This window comes from Zonotrichia albicollis, chromosome 13 (genome assembly GCF_047830755.1).
Source record: "Zonotrichia albicollis isolate bZonAlb1 chromosome 13, bZonAlb1.hap1, whole genome shotgun sequence".
NCBI lineage: Eukaryota > Metazoa > Chordata > Aves > Passeriformes > Passerellidae > Zonotrichia > Zonotrichia albicollis.
In genome coordinates, this window is record NC_133831.1 from 14,246,255 (window position 1) to 14,262,253 (window position 15,999).

General features: G+C 41.6%; 1 pseudogene; it reads right to left on the minus strand.

The window, feature by feature from the left end:
• Nucleotides 1-7,669: 7,669 nt before the first annotated feature.
• Nucleotides 7,670-14,284, minus strand: LOC141725198 (peptidyl-prolyl cis-trans isomerase-like 4 pseudogene; annotated as a pseudogene).
• Between the last annotated feature and the right edge of the window lie 1,715 nt (nt 14,285-15,999).

Here is a 15,999-nt window from a genome sequence, read left to right on the forward strand (position 1 = left end):
TTTCCAGGGCTAATGCTGTGTTTTCTGTGAATAATTTTTTATAAACTCATTAAAATTACTTTTTATGTAAAGGGTGCTCCTCTTTGGGGATGAGATTTTAAAAAGTCTTCTGCTTGAGAACAGCAGGGAGAAAAATTAAGACCATTTAACAATGCACCAGATTTGGCTCTTTTCTGTAAAATTAAGCAATTCAGCAGTGAGGAAAACTTGAACCAAATCAGGTGCTTCAGCATATGAGATGGGGTTCTGTATGTGACACAAATGTGGGGAAACTTACTGTTGTTGCTGTGCTGCTGCAGAATTAAGGATCTCATTTTAATTGAGTTTCTATGTAATGATGACTTCAACAGTAATTTACTAACTTTAATTAAAATACTTTCCAGCTAATCTTTGGACATTATCCCTTTAATTATAAAAAGCATCTGTTATATTAATAGCCTTGGAGACTGCCTTATTTGCTTTAAAATGTAGGTGCATGTACAATTAAACTTTTGCCATGTTTCACTGTGTTCTGGGCAGGATCAGTGACCATTATGCATTACAAGGTTTATAGAGCTGTGATAATGAAGCAAATTTGTGCTGAAAACCTGTACTTCAAGGGAGTATTAAAGCTCATTAATTTCATTAGCTGAATGTATCTTTTTCAACATAATTTTAAAGAAATCTTGCAACCCATGTGAGAATACTCTGGCACTGCAGAATGGACCAATTTGTTTAATAGCTCTGACTTCATGGCAAATAAACATTTTCACATGATTAGTCTAATAGTGTGCTAAGACGGGATTTTCTTTCAAAGTTTGGCATTTTCTCTTTTGCATATTTCTTAACTGCATTCAGCAGTGGCATGTTATATTCCACATCATTAGGAAGCAGTAGAATCTCAAGAAATGATATTGCTTGGTACAGAACAAATAAAGCTCAGAGTTGCACAGAGCAGGCTGGAGCAAAGCTGTAATCTAGGATGGGAGGACAAATCAAATTGATGGCTGAGGAGCCTGGAGTTGGCTGCTTTCAGCTCAGCTCTTGTGCTGCTGCTGCAGCTCTTTCAAGCTTCAGTTGTTGCATTTGCCATGGATATGAATTGGAAAACTCCAGTCTTGTGGAACTGCTGTTCCAGTCCAACATCTTTCTTCTGAGCTCTTGTGTTTCCTGAAGTAGAAGACCACAGCTCTTTACACATATTTTGGTTGTTTTTTTTTTTTTTTCCAGTAGCAGGGAAGGTTGCACAGCATGGAGGAAAGAAGGCAAAGCTGTTTCTTTTGCAGAGTGTTGGTTGAAGAGAGCTTGAAGGTGCACAGTCATAGGACAGGGGACATTGAGGGTGTTTGTGATCAGGGAGGGGAATTTCAGGGGTGAAGTGGACTGAGCAAGGATGGCCTGAGGTGTCTCTGCTTCTGTTCAGTGTGAGGTGATGCAAACAGGACCCAGAGTCCTTGGAGGGAGAAGGATCCTCCCTTCCCCTGTTGGGGTGGGCACAGGACAGGGTCACTCATACCTCTTTGGGTCAGCTCCAAGTACCTTCCTGAACATTGTTTTGGGAGACCTTCTACGAGACACCCACTCAAAAGATAAATTTCCCTTTTTCTAATGAACCCATTTCCACACTGGTACAATGGAAATCCTAGAATGCCGGGTTAGAAGGGACTTCAAGGATCATCTGGTCCAACCTTTCCTGGCAAAAGTTGCTTTGTGTTTTTGAGGGTGCTGTCTTCCATGCTGCGAGGGTGGCTCTGTCCAGCTGCTACACTGGGGGATATCAGAGCTGACTCCTCTTGAAGGCTGTCTCCAGATTTAGGTGGGTGTCTGTTAGGCTTTGGTTTATCTTCTCAAGGGTTTTGTGTTAACAATGAATGATGGTTCTCTAAAGCATGAGGTTGTGGCTCTGGAAGGAGCAGCAGCCCAGGCTCTAACACTGGGCTCAGCATCCCACTGAAGGTGCTGGGATTGTCAGGAAGCTGAGAAGATGTCAGAATTTAACCTGAGTCAGTCTCCTAGAGATTGTACAGCCTCAGCCACTTAAGCAGCTCTGCTGCTTCACTGTTATTCCAAGAAATACTTGTTTTACTAAAATAACCTATTGGTGATATTAAGTACTGCACTTAAGTACTGAAAGTGTCTAAATATCCTTTCTTTGACAATGCACTATTACATAAATATTTTCCCTTCTTTTTCTCTTTAATGCAAGTGAGATCTAAGTGTTTGATGCTCTAAATTTAAAAAATCTCTATAAGCCAGCTGTGTAGCTGAAAGTACTTATTAGAAATTGTTGCCTTCATATCTTTCACATCTTAATTGTTTATTTACATTAAGAACTAAAACCAAAGAAACCTCTCCTGTTCTAGTCATGACAGATTAGCCTGAAAGAGATGAATCTTGCAGTGATAATATAGTCCAAATAAGAAGTGCTTTGCTGTGACCTGAAGAACTCTATCTACTCAGTTACTAAAAATGTACTCCCCACAAATAAACACAACTCTTTACTTTTAGACAAATCCCATACTTGTTTCTGTATTTGAGGAAGTAATTTAAATAACAACTTGATCATTATAATGATCATAATTCATCCTGAGATTGGTTTAGCTAATATTAACTCTAAGCCTCCTTCCGTAGCTGTTGCTCATCTGAGTAAGACCCTTCTGTCCTGAATTCTGTCTGAATTCTGGTTCAGTTTCTGACAGATCATTATCCCTGCTGGCTCTGAGGTTTGGTACTTTGGATTGCCAGAGATGTCCCTTTCTTTTCTGCATAGTCACTATTCTTTCTCAAAAGGCAGAAGATACAAAAAGTTCAGGAAAGCTTAAAAGTTTCAACTGTTTTTAAAAGAGGGTAAAAATTTGGTTTGCAATTATGAAAAATAAGTTTAAACATGATCCCATATTTAAGCCTATCAAATAATGGTGGCATATTTTCTCATAAAAATTATAAAACTGTTATTGCTTTTATCTCAAGAGGACAACTGAAGGAGTCAAGATAGGGAAACTGCAACCCATATGATTTTCCTTAGTGTTGATTATTTCCAGGCTCTCTGCATGCATTCACATGCAGCAGAGCACCAGTTACCAGTAAGGACAAATATCTTGACACATGGTGTAAGGAGCAGCCAAAACTGAGATGAGTGAGGAAAGCCTTCACTGGCAACTCCTGGTCCTCACCCACAAGACCATTCTGAAATTTTGCTTCTTTCCTTAATTGGTATCTTGTGACCCAAGGGATTGTGTAAATTTTGTATCCTGGCTGAGAAGGGTTTGCATTCCAACACCTTTTCCCTGAACTGCATTGTTTACCTGTTTTTATTGGAATGTAGGTGTGGTTGGGGTTTTTTCCCTTCTTTTCCAGATTTGTCTGCTGTAAGCTACAACACAGCATTTTCCCTGATTTACACAGCCAAGAGAAACCCTCAACCAGAAAGCAATTGTTGTTAATTAGTATCACACTGCCTTAAAGAAGAGTTGTTGAGTCTTTTAATTTTGCATAGTTGATTTTATTTTAATGTCCCTGCAGACTGCTTTCTCCATGAAGTTTAATGATGTTAATGATAGTGAAGTCATTTGCAATTACTGTGATACAACTTTGGTTAAGACAAGCTAAAAGGAGAATTGAACTAGAAGCTGGTGATCCTCTCCTTATTCAGTAGCTGCTTTTATTAACTAATTTAGTTGGAGAGTATTTATGAATGACTCGGGGTAGTAAGTTTGGATGTTTACCTAAAATTAATCAATCATCTGAGCTTTCTGACACAGACAATATTTCACAGTGGTAAAACTGTGGGCCAGGCTCTCTGTTTCACTTAACCTGATTTGACCTCACTAGAGTCCATTAGTTCTGCTGCTTCAAAGTGACTTCCAGTCCCATTATCTTCCATGGAAATATTCATCCATGTCCTGATCTGTTTCGAATAGAAACCCACTTGGCAGAAGAAAGATCATGTGCCACCCTCTCCCTCATGTTTTCTTAATTTTTTTTTTGAAGATCATAACACTGCTTCTATTGCAGTATTTCAAAATTTTTGTTATGAATAGTTGATACTTTTAAGGGGGGTAAAGGTGAATATACAAGGCAGCATATGTTATATTTGCATTTTTTTAATATTCAGACTTTTTCTGGCTACAAAATGAAATGACAGGGTTTCAGCACACTGTGGATATTTGTAGCAGTAATGTTGTTTCCACTTACTGTGATAGAAAACCAGAGAGAAACAGCTCTCTGGAGTTGTTGGAGACAAAAATAGAAGTTTTTTTTCAGTCTAACTGCAAGGTCTTGCTGATGTCCTTACCCATGATTATACAGTTTCTTCTACAATGCTGATATTAAACTTAGAGTTGTGTGGTATCTCACTAACTTCTAATTGCTGTATCTTTAATGGAGTGTTACTTATTAGGTCTTGCTCTTGATCTTTTCAAAATTATCTGTTTAAACCATCTCAAATGCAGTTCTTTTCAAGACTGAAATAGAAGAGGACAGATTTATCCTATTAATGCTTAACTCTTGCACACTACCTCCAGTTGGTGACACGGCTGATTAAACATCATGCATTATCTAGTGGGAATGACTCGTCACTCTCTCTGAATGTCTTGTTCTCCCTGTCACCACCTCCAACTTGCTGATACTCAGCATTGTGAGGCTGCTTTTTTTTTCTGCCTCTTTTTTTTTTTAAAGCCATAGTCTAACCTGAGGTAACAGATAAAGCAGCATTATTTGTGTAAAAGGGTTCATACCTATAAGAATTAAGAAATTCTGACTGTTTCTGATATAGAACTCTGTTCTGTGATAGTCATCCTGCCTTTAGGATTCTCAGAGGTTTTGGTTTTATAAAAATTAATCATGTATTAGATATTTTTATATCAGATTTAGCTGAATAATCATTCACTGCTTCAAAAAGTATAGAATCATGGAATCATAGGGGGATTTGGGTTGGAAGGATCCTTAAAATCATCAAGTTTCATTCCCCTGCCTTAGGCAGGAACACCTTCCACTATCCCAGGCCGCTCCAAACCCCATCTAACCTGGCCTTGGACATTTTGCAAGTATGGAGCAGCCACAGACCACTTCCTGTGAATTTGCTGTTATCTGGCCTGGAGCAAGGGGTTCATAGGAAGGCCCATTCATTCAGCAGCTGTCTGATTAAAGTATGGAATTTATATTAACTTTTTTTTCAGTCTGCCTATATCTTCACTTGAAAATCTTTCTGGTTCTTGCAGCCTTGGCAAGGTTAAGGGCACTGCTTCATGTCTCTTTAAAAAACAAAAATGGGACAAATTTCTTTTGACTTCCAATGTTCTAGAGTTTTGAACAAACTGCATTGATATCTTCTAAATTTAGAAATATTTTGTACCACATATTTTTAATTATTCTGGCTTTTGATAAGCAATCCTGCAGTGGGTTTTAATTAAAAAACAATAATAAAAACTTTTCTTTTGTCACTGGGGGCCACTTTGATAGTCCACACCCATTAGATGGGATCAGCTGGATAACACAGCACTGCTGTGTTCTGCTGCAGGTACATGTGGGATGGAGGCCTAAAGCAGAAAAAACAAATGCTGGATACTCAAGAAATAGGTCATAGCATGGGAAGTGAGAAGGGGACACTGGACCCTTAAAATTAGGTGAGCTTTTAGGAGAAATAAACTCAGAAGATGAAGGCCCTTGATTAAAAGCAAGCAGTGTGAAGAGATTTCAAGATTATTCCAAGACAAATAACTCTTGAATATCCTCTGACAATGCTATATGGTGCTTTTCCTTTGAATTAGCTTCCTGCTCCAACCACGTTTTCCTTCCAAAGGTCCAGCAAGGCATCTGAAATCATTTGCACTCAACTATTCTGAGTTGTATAAATATTTGATGACATGAACTCCTGTGGGTGCTGCAATAATTATACAAATTGTAATGCTAATCCGTGGTATCAATAATGCCTTTGGAGAAAATAGCATTATATACTTCAGTCCCAGAGAATAATAACAATATTAACGCAGCACTGACACTTGGCAGCACTGCCTCTCCAGCCTGTGTTCACTTGGCAATTGGAATTGCAAAGAAGCAGGGAAAGCAGACATTTCTGGCTACAGTTCTGCTTCCAGAGTGGCAGAAAGAATTTGGCATTTAATGATATGCAAAGTGTTGTTCCTGTTTTATTGTAGTGTACTATACATGCCTTGGAGCATGACTTAGAGTAATTTAACAACTGGAATAACAGGCATTTGGGAAGAAACTAATTTCATAGGAAGGCAGATCACAGACACTAGACTTGTTCATTAAAATGTTGCCTTGTCATGCTTTGTGACGTTGCACCTCAAGCTAGCAAGAGGATGTGGGGGGCAGCATCCCTCACTTCAGACTAGATGATCCATGTGAGAAAATGCCATCATTAGTGGATGTAAACGTGGTCCTTAACATTTAAAGACCCACATCAAAGATCAAAAGGTTGCATTTTTTCTTAATTTTTCTCTGGCTGTCAGTTTGGACACCTGCACAGGCTTCCCTGTGCCTGCCCCATCCCTGGGAATGCCTGAGGCCAGGCTGGATGGGCTCTGAGTGACCTGAGCTAGAGGAAGGTGTCCCTGCACATGGGAATGTGGTGGCCTTTAAGGAGGTTCCTTCGAACCCAAACCCTTCTGTGAGATCCCCACAGGGCTGCTGTGAATGTGGAGGGCACAGCCAGGGAAGAGCTGATGCTTTTCTGCTGGGCACTGTAGAAGCGTAGAGAGGTAGCACGGTCGTGACGGACAGAGAGGAGAAATCTCTGCAGCCAGGTTGTGGAGCTTTTGGTTTATTGCAAAGGGCCTGGGTGCAGGGCCCTGCTGGGAGCTGCCAGCCACAGCTCAGAGCAGGCCCGAGAGAAGAGAGGGATAGAGAGGATAAGAGGGTGAGAGCATAAAAGGGTAACAGAGTAAGGGAGTAAAAAAGGTAAGAGAGCGGGGTTCCCATTACAATACAATAAACCTCCTTCTGTGTTGAATATTCTGATTCTCACTAACCAATCTAGTACAAGATACAAATTCTATAGCATTTACATGCAGCCGCCATGAATCACTACATTACCATACTGTGTTACATTTTAAACCCTAGAAACTCCTCTTTGGGCCCCTTCTGCCAAGCTGGCAGGGTCTGCTCTGACCCTTGGACCTGTCTGCAGGCAGAGGGTGTTGTTTCATCAGAAGGGGATTACCTTCAGCCACCCACACCATTGTTTTCCAGTTGTTCAGTAAGTGAGGTATCTCAAAGCTTGCTTTTGTTTCAATCTCGCTTATAGTTTCTATATTCTCAAAATCTTTTGCTAGGCAATCAGATTGATAAGGCTTTCCTGTCTCATCTTCGCCAACATGGCACAAACGAAGCATCACAGCAGAACCCTGTCTGCTCCTGCAGCCCATGGACAATAGAGGACATTGCAGCAAGTCCAGGAGAAAGCCACAGCATGGTTGGGGACTGAGGCACCTGGCATTTAAGGAGGGTGAATCACAAATCCCAGGCTGGGTGAGGCTGGAGGAGCTGCTCTGGTGGCACCTCCCTGTTCCAGCAGGGCCATCCCAGAGCCCAGGGCAGAGCAGTGTGTCCATGTGGCTCTGCAGTGTCCCCAGGCAGGAGCCTGCACAGGCTCTGTGCCCCATCTGCTCAGGGCTGGGCACTGCCAGGGCAGGAGCTCTGGGCAGGGGCAGCTCCTGGGCTCAGGCCCTGCCCGTGGCTCTGGGGCCATGGCTGGGCCTGGAGCAGAGCCTGGGCCTGCTCTGCCCTCCCTGCAGGATGGGCACTGCCAGGTGAATCCCATCTGGCCTTGTGGGTGTCTAACGGGTCATTAACCATTGCCCCCTGGGTTATGGGGGCCTGGAACAAGATGATTTTTAAGGTCCCTTCCAACCCAGGGTGTTCTGTGATTCCATGGGGGCTTCACTCATCACCAGGTTCCAGCTCTGGGATCTGAGTATCCTGAGCTTTGGTGAGGGAAGCAAGGCATGAAGGATTTCAGCCTTTCCCTCATCCCATGACACTGTCCCACCCTCTGCATCCAGCAAAGGATGGAGTCTCTCCAGAGCCTTCCTTTTGTTGCCAATGCCTTTATACAAACTTTTGTTCATTGTTTTTACCTGCAGTGGCCAAGTTTAGTTCCAGTTTGGCTTTGGCCCTTTCCTTTTTCCCCCTCCGTAACCTCTCAACATCCTTTTAACCCCTCTAAGGTACTTGTCCCTCCTCCAAAGATGATAGACCTTCCTTTCTTTCCTCTGAGCTCCAGCTTGAGTTCTCTATTTAAGGAGTTTTCAGCCCTGCAATTACAGGCAGTCTTTTTCCTTGAAAAAATATATGTTGTGGAGCTCTAAATGATTATATAAAATGCCTGTCAGTGAGATGTTTATGTATCCTTACTTAATGAATAGGATAACCATATAAAAGAGGGGGGGAAATTATTTGGAAAAATCAATACAACCAGCCTTCAATCATTGGACTTTATAATGCCTTGATATGAATGTCTTGCTTTAAAAAACCCTATCTATTTCCTAAATCAAGACTCAAAGTGGTATATTCTCTCCATTTCTGTGTTACTATGAAGATTTCAGGGTGTCTGACGATGTAATAGAATAAATGTAGTAGGAGATGGGTGTTAAATCCTATCCTGGATTTTGTGACAGTTGCCATTTTTGGGGAATTTAATTCAGTTCTATGTGACACCTCTCCTGAAACATTAGAATTCAATGATCTAATGAAATTCAGAATATAACATGCCAATGCTCATTGCTTATCATATTCCAGTCAGTTGAATAAAAGACATCACTTAGGAAATGTTTTAGGTGAAATTATAGATTAGTTTTCTATGTGTTCATGCTAAAAGTTGGGTTCAATTTCAGCTGTGGTGGCCTACAAATTTGGTATTTTAGAAGCTTTTTTCCACTTTAGTTCTTAAATTTTCTTGTGTATTATCAAGTGATCCTTTTTGCTGCATTTTTAGCAACTAATCTCTGATCAAAGGAATATAAAACCTAAACATCAAAAGTGCTTCTGAAGGGTTTACAAATCTCTGCATTCTTCTATATCACAGAATGTGCTGGCTACTTTGGAGCATTCTGCATATTATTTTGGGGGTGGAAGCTTTCAATCACTTAAAGAGTAAGAGATCTACTGGTGGTTTATATTATTCTATATTGTATTAGCTTTTCCATTTTTTCATCAGTGCCATCTGGAAGGTAGATGGCAATAAAGACATTGAGTATACTTATAGTAATTCAGACCCAAAAAAAGGGGAAACATTGTTAAAAATTTTACTATACTAGAAAAAATTCTAGAAACTTTCAGTTTCTTAAAAAGGAAAGCAGCACAACTGACTGAAAGAATAACAATGGAGCAGAGAAGTCAAATAAACATCATTGCTGAATGCTGGGCATCTCCCTGGTCCTAGCAGTAACTGAACATGTCCATGCAGCAAAATTTTACACGATTTGTTTTTAAATAAATCACACAAAGGTCTTTTATGTTCATTAGTGTTCTTCTCTTCAGGAGAGTGAGAAAATCTGAACATCCACAAATGATGGAGCATTTATCACAGCTGTAGGTGGGAAGGAGCATGGCAGCAGTGTGGGGATGTGGGTTTGTAGGTGTGGCTTGATGGGGTCCTATCACCAACGGTCTATCACCTACCAATGAGGAAGTGAAGTGTTTGTCAGGTGAAAGCCTGGCTAAATTCTAGAATGGTGGAATCTCAGAATGGTTTGGTTGGAAGGGACTTTAAAAATCATCCAGTGCCACCCCTGCCATGGCAGGGACACCTCCCACTGTCCCAGGCTGCTCCAGCCCCAGTGTCCAGCCTGGCCTTGGGCACTGCCAGGGATCCAGGGGCAGCCCCAGCTGCTCTGGGCACCTGTGCCAGGGCCTGCCCACCCTGCCAGGGAAAAATTCACACAGAATCACTGGGTTGGAAGAGATCTTCAAGATCATTGAGTCCAACCCAGCCCCAGCACCTCAACTAAACCCTGGCACCCAGTGCCACATCCAGGCTTTGTTAAAGACACCCAGGGATGGTGACTCCACCACCTCCCTGGGCAGCCATTCCAGAACTTTATCACCCTTTCTGTAAAAAACTTTTTTCTAATATCCAACCTGTATTTCCCTTGATACAGCTTGAGGATGTGTCCTCCTGTTCTGTAAGTTCCTGGAGAAAGAGACCAACCCACCCTACTCCAATCACAGGAAGTTGCAGACAGTGATAAAGGAGTTGTAGAGTGTGATAAGGATTACAGTTCCTTCCCAGTATCCCATCTAACCCTGCCCTCTGGCAGTGGGGAGCCATTCCCCATTGTCCTGGCACTCCATCCCTTGCAAACTGCTTCTGACCATCTTTCCTGTAGCTCCTTCAGGTAAATCCTAGGGTCAGTTGTCTGTTGTATATGTGCAGCTTTCACTGTTATGATCTCCAACTGATCTCAAAAGAGTTTTTGGTCAGCTCTGCTTTCTGAGTTTTTTTCAATGAAAATCCCCTAAAATCCTACATTTGCTGCCAAACTCACTGTATTGTGATTATTTCTCATGTTCTTTGCTATGACACTGCTTCTCTGAAAACATATCTAATCAAAAAGCTACCATTCATGGAAAAGAGCACCTATTTCACAAGCCAGCTGAGATCTCAAGGTCTGTAAGACCCTCTGATCTCCTCTCCCTTTTGACAAAGTTCAGGTGTGGTCCCTGCACTGATTCCTTTGACTTTTCTGCTCTTTTAAACGCTTTCCTTGCTTGCTTCCCACTGGACACAATCCAGCTCCTGTTATTAACCACTGCTGGTCCTTTCAGATTGTCATAAAATCATAGAGTATGCTGAGTTGGAAGGGACCCACAAGCATCATCAAGTACAACTCCTGGCCCTGCACAGGACACCTCATTCTTCCTTTCTCACCTAATATACAGGATTTCCACTTTCCCCACCGCTTCCTGCTAGAGATTCATCCTAGTGTTGTGGCTATTGGGTTTTTAATTTACTCTGTATTTGCCAATTTTAATTTTTAGATGCTTTTTCCCCCCCTGCTCTTCTGCCATGGTGACACAAGCATAGGGAAGAGTGAGCTGCACTCCTAGGGCTTTACAGAGCTTTGATGTTTCTGTGTGTAGGTGGTGGGACAGCTGTGTTTTCCCCACTTGCAGTAACATTTCATTCAGGAGAAACATGGTTTAAACCAAATTACAATAGGCCATCACTTCACATTCATGGAAAAAAGGGGACAGTAAGGATATCTGGGGAGAGGATCTGCTGCCAAGACCTTCTAAGGAGGGTTTTTGACCCTTGTGACCACCTGCCATCAGCTCCTGTGAAGCACAGGGGTCCCACACTGTGTGGGGTGGCCCAGATGTACCAGGTACAGATTTTTAGGAGGTCTGTGGTTTCCCCATAATTATCCAAGGTCATGGCATGGAATTCTGCATAAAGTAACTACATGGCTTTTCCCTTCCTGTTGCTCCTGTCCTGGAAAGTGATGTTAAACTCCTCATTGATCTGTGTGGGAGCTCAGCTGGACTAGCTCCAAAATGCTTCTGGAAGTCCTCCTGGTTCTCCCCACACTTTGATTTATCCAGTCTATTCTAAAGGGCAATTTCAATCCCTAATGGAAGCCATCAGTATTTTCAAATGAGGCACCTTTTAAAATGTGGAAATAGCTTGGAGAATAATTCCTGGGAAAGTAAATGTTGAGTGTTAGCTTTTTGTTGTTGCTGTGCAGAAAAATACAGTTTTGCTTGGGGTCGATAAGAGATTGAAAAGTGTGGGTAATAATAAAAGCTGAAGTGGGAGTTACTTTAATAATGGGATGTCATGTGTAAGCCTATAAAATAAACAGTAATTATCACATTTGAGAAACGACTCTGTTAGAATTCACATTGCTCTTGACAGCTTCATCTGTACATCAAGCCTTTCTGGAATATGCACTTTCTTGTTCCTAATGAGCAAACAAATGAAACAGGAATTCTTACCCTGATAGAAGGTGTTGATTTCAACAAAACCTAAACAAAAAAATAGATAAAAGAGAGCCAGAGCAGCAGACTGGAGGATTAGTTCTTGCTAACACATTTTGCTTTTACAGAGCAAGATAAAAAACAGAGCTGTAGTTTTATTATTTATGGTTTTCCTCCATCTTTTATATGGCACATGTTGAAGGAAATGGGCTTTATGTATTGCAGCAGAAAATCAGACATTTAAAGAGCACTAGTGGATTCAGAATAAACTTTGTAGATTTTGCAAAGACACGGTAACATCTCTTGATTGTGAATCATAAACTTGGGTGTTGCAGACAGGTAAAAGAATTATTAAAGAAAGTTAAATTTATTATTTTAGCTCCCCTCTGTCTTGTCCTTCATCTGTACTTGTCTTTTGTCTGCTACATGTGTAATCTCTCTCCTGAGAATGACTGCGGCTCTGTGTCTTTCTTCTCACTCTTGGTGCTGTCCCTGCAGCATTCTTCATGCCTTTGGTCAGAATCCTTAGATATTTTGGTCCTTTTGTCATCATCTTCATCTTCAGAGTGGTGGTGGTTTTCTTCTGTTTTTTAGCCAAGTGCAACTGACTTGTGTGAGACTCTTCTACATCCTCATCCAGCACAAGATTGTACTTGGCATCTCGCTTTGGTTTTACCTTTCTTTTCAGAGTAAATTTTGAAGCTTTGTCACGTTCCTTCTCATGGTCCTTGAAATCTTCCTTGGTAGATTTCCTTCCATCCACCTTTTCCCTTCCATTTAATCTTTGCAACAGACTGGCTAAAATCCACATGTATCCATCTGTCATCTACCAGCACATTGCCCATTTTGAGGTAGGCTTTCTTGCAGTCTTCCTCCTTTTCAAACTCAATGAAAGCATAGCAAAGAGATTCACCAGTCTTCCAGTCTTACATCACTTCACAACTTTTAATGGCAACAAATTGTGAAAGTATTATTTCCAGGTCTTCACAGGATTCGGTTTACAAACAAACAGCACATTTTCTGGTGGCTTGATGTCTGCCTCTGGTAAGTCTCCCACCATTTCTAGAAGAATAACACAAGTTTTTGCTTCTTTTTCTGTCTGAACTTCTGTCTCATCTGCAGAATATCCTTTCATGTCATCAATTTCTTCATCTGCTCCTATTCTGCCACTGTTGAGCTGCTCCTTTGTAGGATCTGGTGAGCAATCAGGAACACACAAGGCATGTGGATCATCAAAGGGATCATGTAAAATTACTGTATGATTTATCCTGATATCTTGATATGGGATAAAATCCTTATCTACAAAGGTTTCATTAATTGTCTTCAGTACATCCATGCCTTCTGTCACTTCTCCAAATACTGTATGTACACCATCAGGGTAATTCAGATTTTCCCCTGTGGTAATGAGGAACTGTGATCCATGCTGATCACTGCCATTATTCACCACTGACACAGTTCCCTCCTTCTTGTGCTTGATTCTGGGCACATTTCTTGCCTCAAAAAAGCTGGCTTGATCACCATACAATTGACAAAATATTCCCCTCCATGGGCAGTTCCCATGGGGTTTGTATAATAAAATCCCTCTGTACATTATAAATAAGACAATAATTGTAGTGCTTGACTTTGCAGAGCTTCAGGAAATTTTCAGACGATGCAGGGGTGCCCCTCCATGTACATGTTGCTCACCATGGTCTCCACACAGGCCCAGCCCATGGCTCTCCCCTTCTCCCAAGATTATGTGATTATTATCAATTTTGAGTTCTCAGCAAAGTCCTATAACCTTGAATTTTATCTGCAGCAGTTCTTTAAAGTTGAGAAATAATTAGCTCATGAGAAAAAAATTACTGCTCAAGCAGACAAAGTTGATTTAATCATGCACCTGTTTTATTGCCACAGCTCTAGAAATTTATGTATCTAAAAGTGGTTGCAGCAAGTAATCTTTAATCTTTTGTTATACCTGAATCTACATTACATAAACTTATAACAGATTTGTCACACCCTTTTTAATCCCTCCAGAAAAATAATTCTGTTCACAGATTGTCTGCAGATTTATTGTTAATAAGATTAAGCAAAGTTAAGAGCCAACATCATCAGATTTGAGTAATACTAAGATATGTTCTGTTAATTTGATTAAGGATGAGCTCTCTTCAGTTGATTTTGTTAAGTTAACCTCTGTTAAGTTTGAGTGTTACTGAGTTTGGACAATGTCCAGTTTAATTGTTCTTCATTTTAAGATATTTCCTGTTCTATTCCAGCTTTATTGGGATTTATTTTCAGTTCTGTTATGTTTTATGAGGTGTTTCCTTGAAGCAGCAGGGCACAGGCTGCAGCTCCAGCAGCACCTCAGCCATTCATTGCTCCCCATGGGTCTGGACCCCAATTCCAGAGAGCAAGGCGCAGTCAGATGTTCCCACTCCTGGAATGTGGCCCTGAGTGCTGAGGGAGGGGACCAAACAGTGCAGATGGCACAAGGGGCTGTAAAACCCCAGAGGCATCGTCCTGGGCAGGGTTTGAGCAGTTGGTCTCTGGAGGGAAGAGCCATATTTGAAGTGTGAGGAATCTGGGGAGTTTACCTTCAGCTGTACTTGGCTATTCAGTGAGCAGTCAGGGAATGCGCAGCTGGAGCACTGTGGCAGATGAGTGGTTTGGCTTTCCTGCTGCTGCTGACACAGTTCCCAGGCACTGGAACATGGTCTGCAGCTCCCTGAGTGTGTTTTCCCCAGTGGAGTGTTTGAACCTATTTGATGGTGCCTTCATACAGCATTATTTTTGTTGTGGAGGTTTGCTTTGTGGTGGTGATGCAAAAGAAAAACACCTTAAAGCCAGGGCAGGTCCACACAAGGAGTACATAGTTGTAGGAAACTGATGTGCTGTGGAAGCCTGGAAGGAACAATCACACAGGAATAAAACACTCTCCTGAATATATTGAGCTCATGGATTGATTTTTTGTTTTTGGTGGTTTTTGTCAACCCCCATCCCTACTCAAATCTTTTTAATGTTCCAGAGTGAAATACAAAGGCAGAAAGGAGAAGAAAATCAAGGAGACAAATTAGCTGTGGTTTTGAAAGGATGAAATGAGGAAACAGAATGAATGCTAGGCCACTACTTCTAGTATGATATACCAGGAATTGTGTCCAATTCTTTTGTCCAAGTTCAACTCTCTTATCTTTGAAAATCCTCATAAATATAGAAATCTACATTTATGAATGCAGATTCCCTGACTGTGGGCTGGGAGGAGCCTGTAATTTGTGTTCAGTTTGTGCTGGTTCATTGTTGCACATAAGTATTTGCACTGTAGCCATGGAACAAAATCTCTTCAAAAATAGTTGTGATAAATCAGTGGTAGAAGACAGGACAGCACTAAACCCTAAGGATTAGGAATATCTTGGCTATTCCACACCATGTCAGGCAGTCAGGCCTGGGCTCTGGTTGTGCATTCTTATCACAAATGCCATTCTTACTCCAGTCTAGAGCCAACTGGATCACAAAATGGGCAAACTCTGATCTTTTCTGTTGCAAATATCAAAGGCACATCCACAGGTGGAGTGGAGGAGTGATTGAGAGCAGCCCTGGGGAGAAGAAAACAGGGAGGATGGGATGTTGGCAATGAGGAATTGTTCCCTGTGAGGGTGGGCATGCCCTGGCACAGGGTGCCCAGAGCAGCTGGGGCTGCCCCTGGATCCCTGGCAGTGCTCAAGGCCAGGTTGGACACTGGGGCTGGAGCAGCTGGGACAGTGGGAGGTGTCCCTGCCATGGCAGGGGTGGAATGGTCTCTTCCAAACCATTCTGAGGTTCTGTGAGTCTAATTCCTGTGGAAGACATTTATTTTCCAAATGTCTTCTTTTCAGCTGTTCACAGATAATGAAAGCAACTCTCTCTCCTCTTCTTTGCTTCCTCCTTTTCTAAAGCAAGGATCATCCCATCTGTGGTGGTGCTATAGCTCTGCAGTAAATTTTACCTGAATTCACAAACCCATGGGAGTTAGTTTGCATTTGAAGGAGAGGTGCTAGTTTTTCCTTTTAAAAATTAACATTCAGAGCTGTAAATCTTATTTACCAATGTCCTGCTGTGTTGAGAATA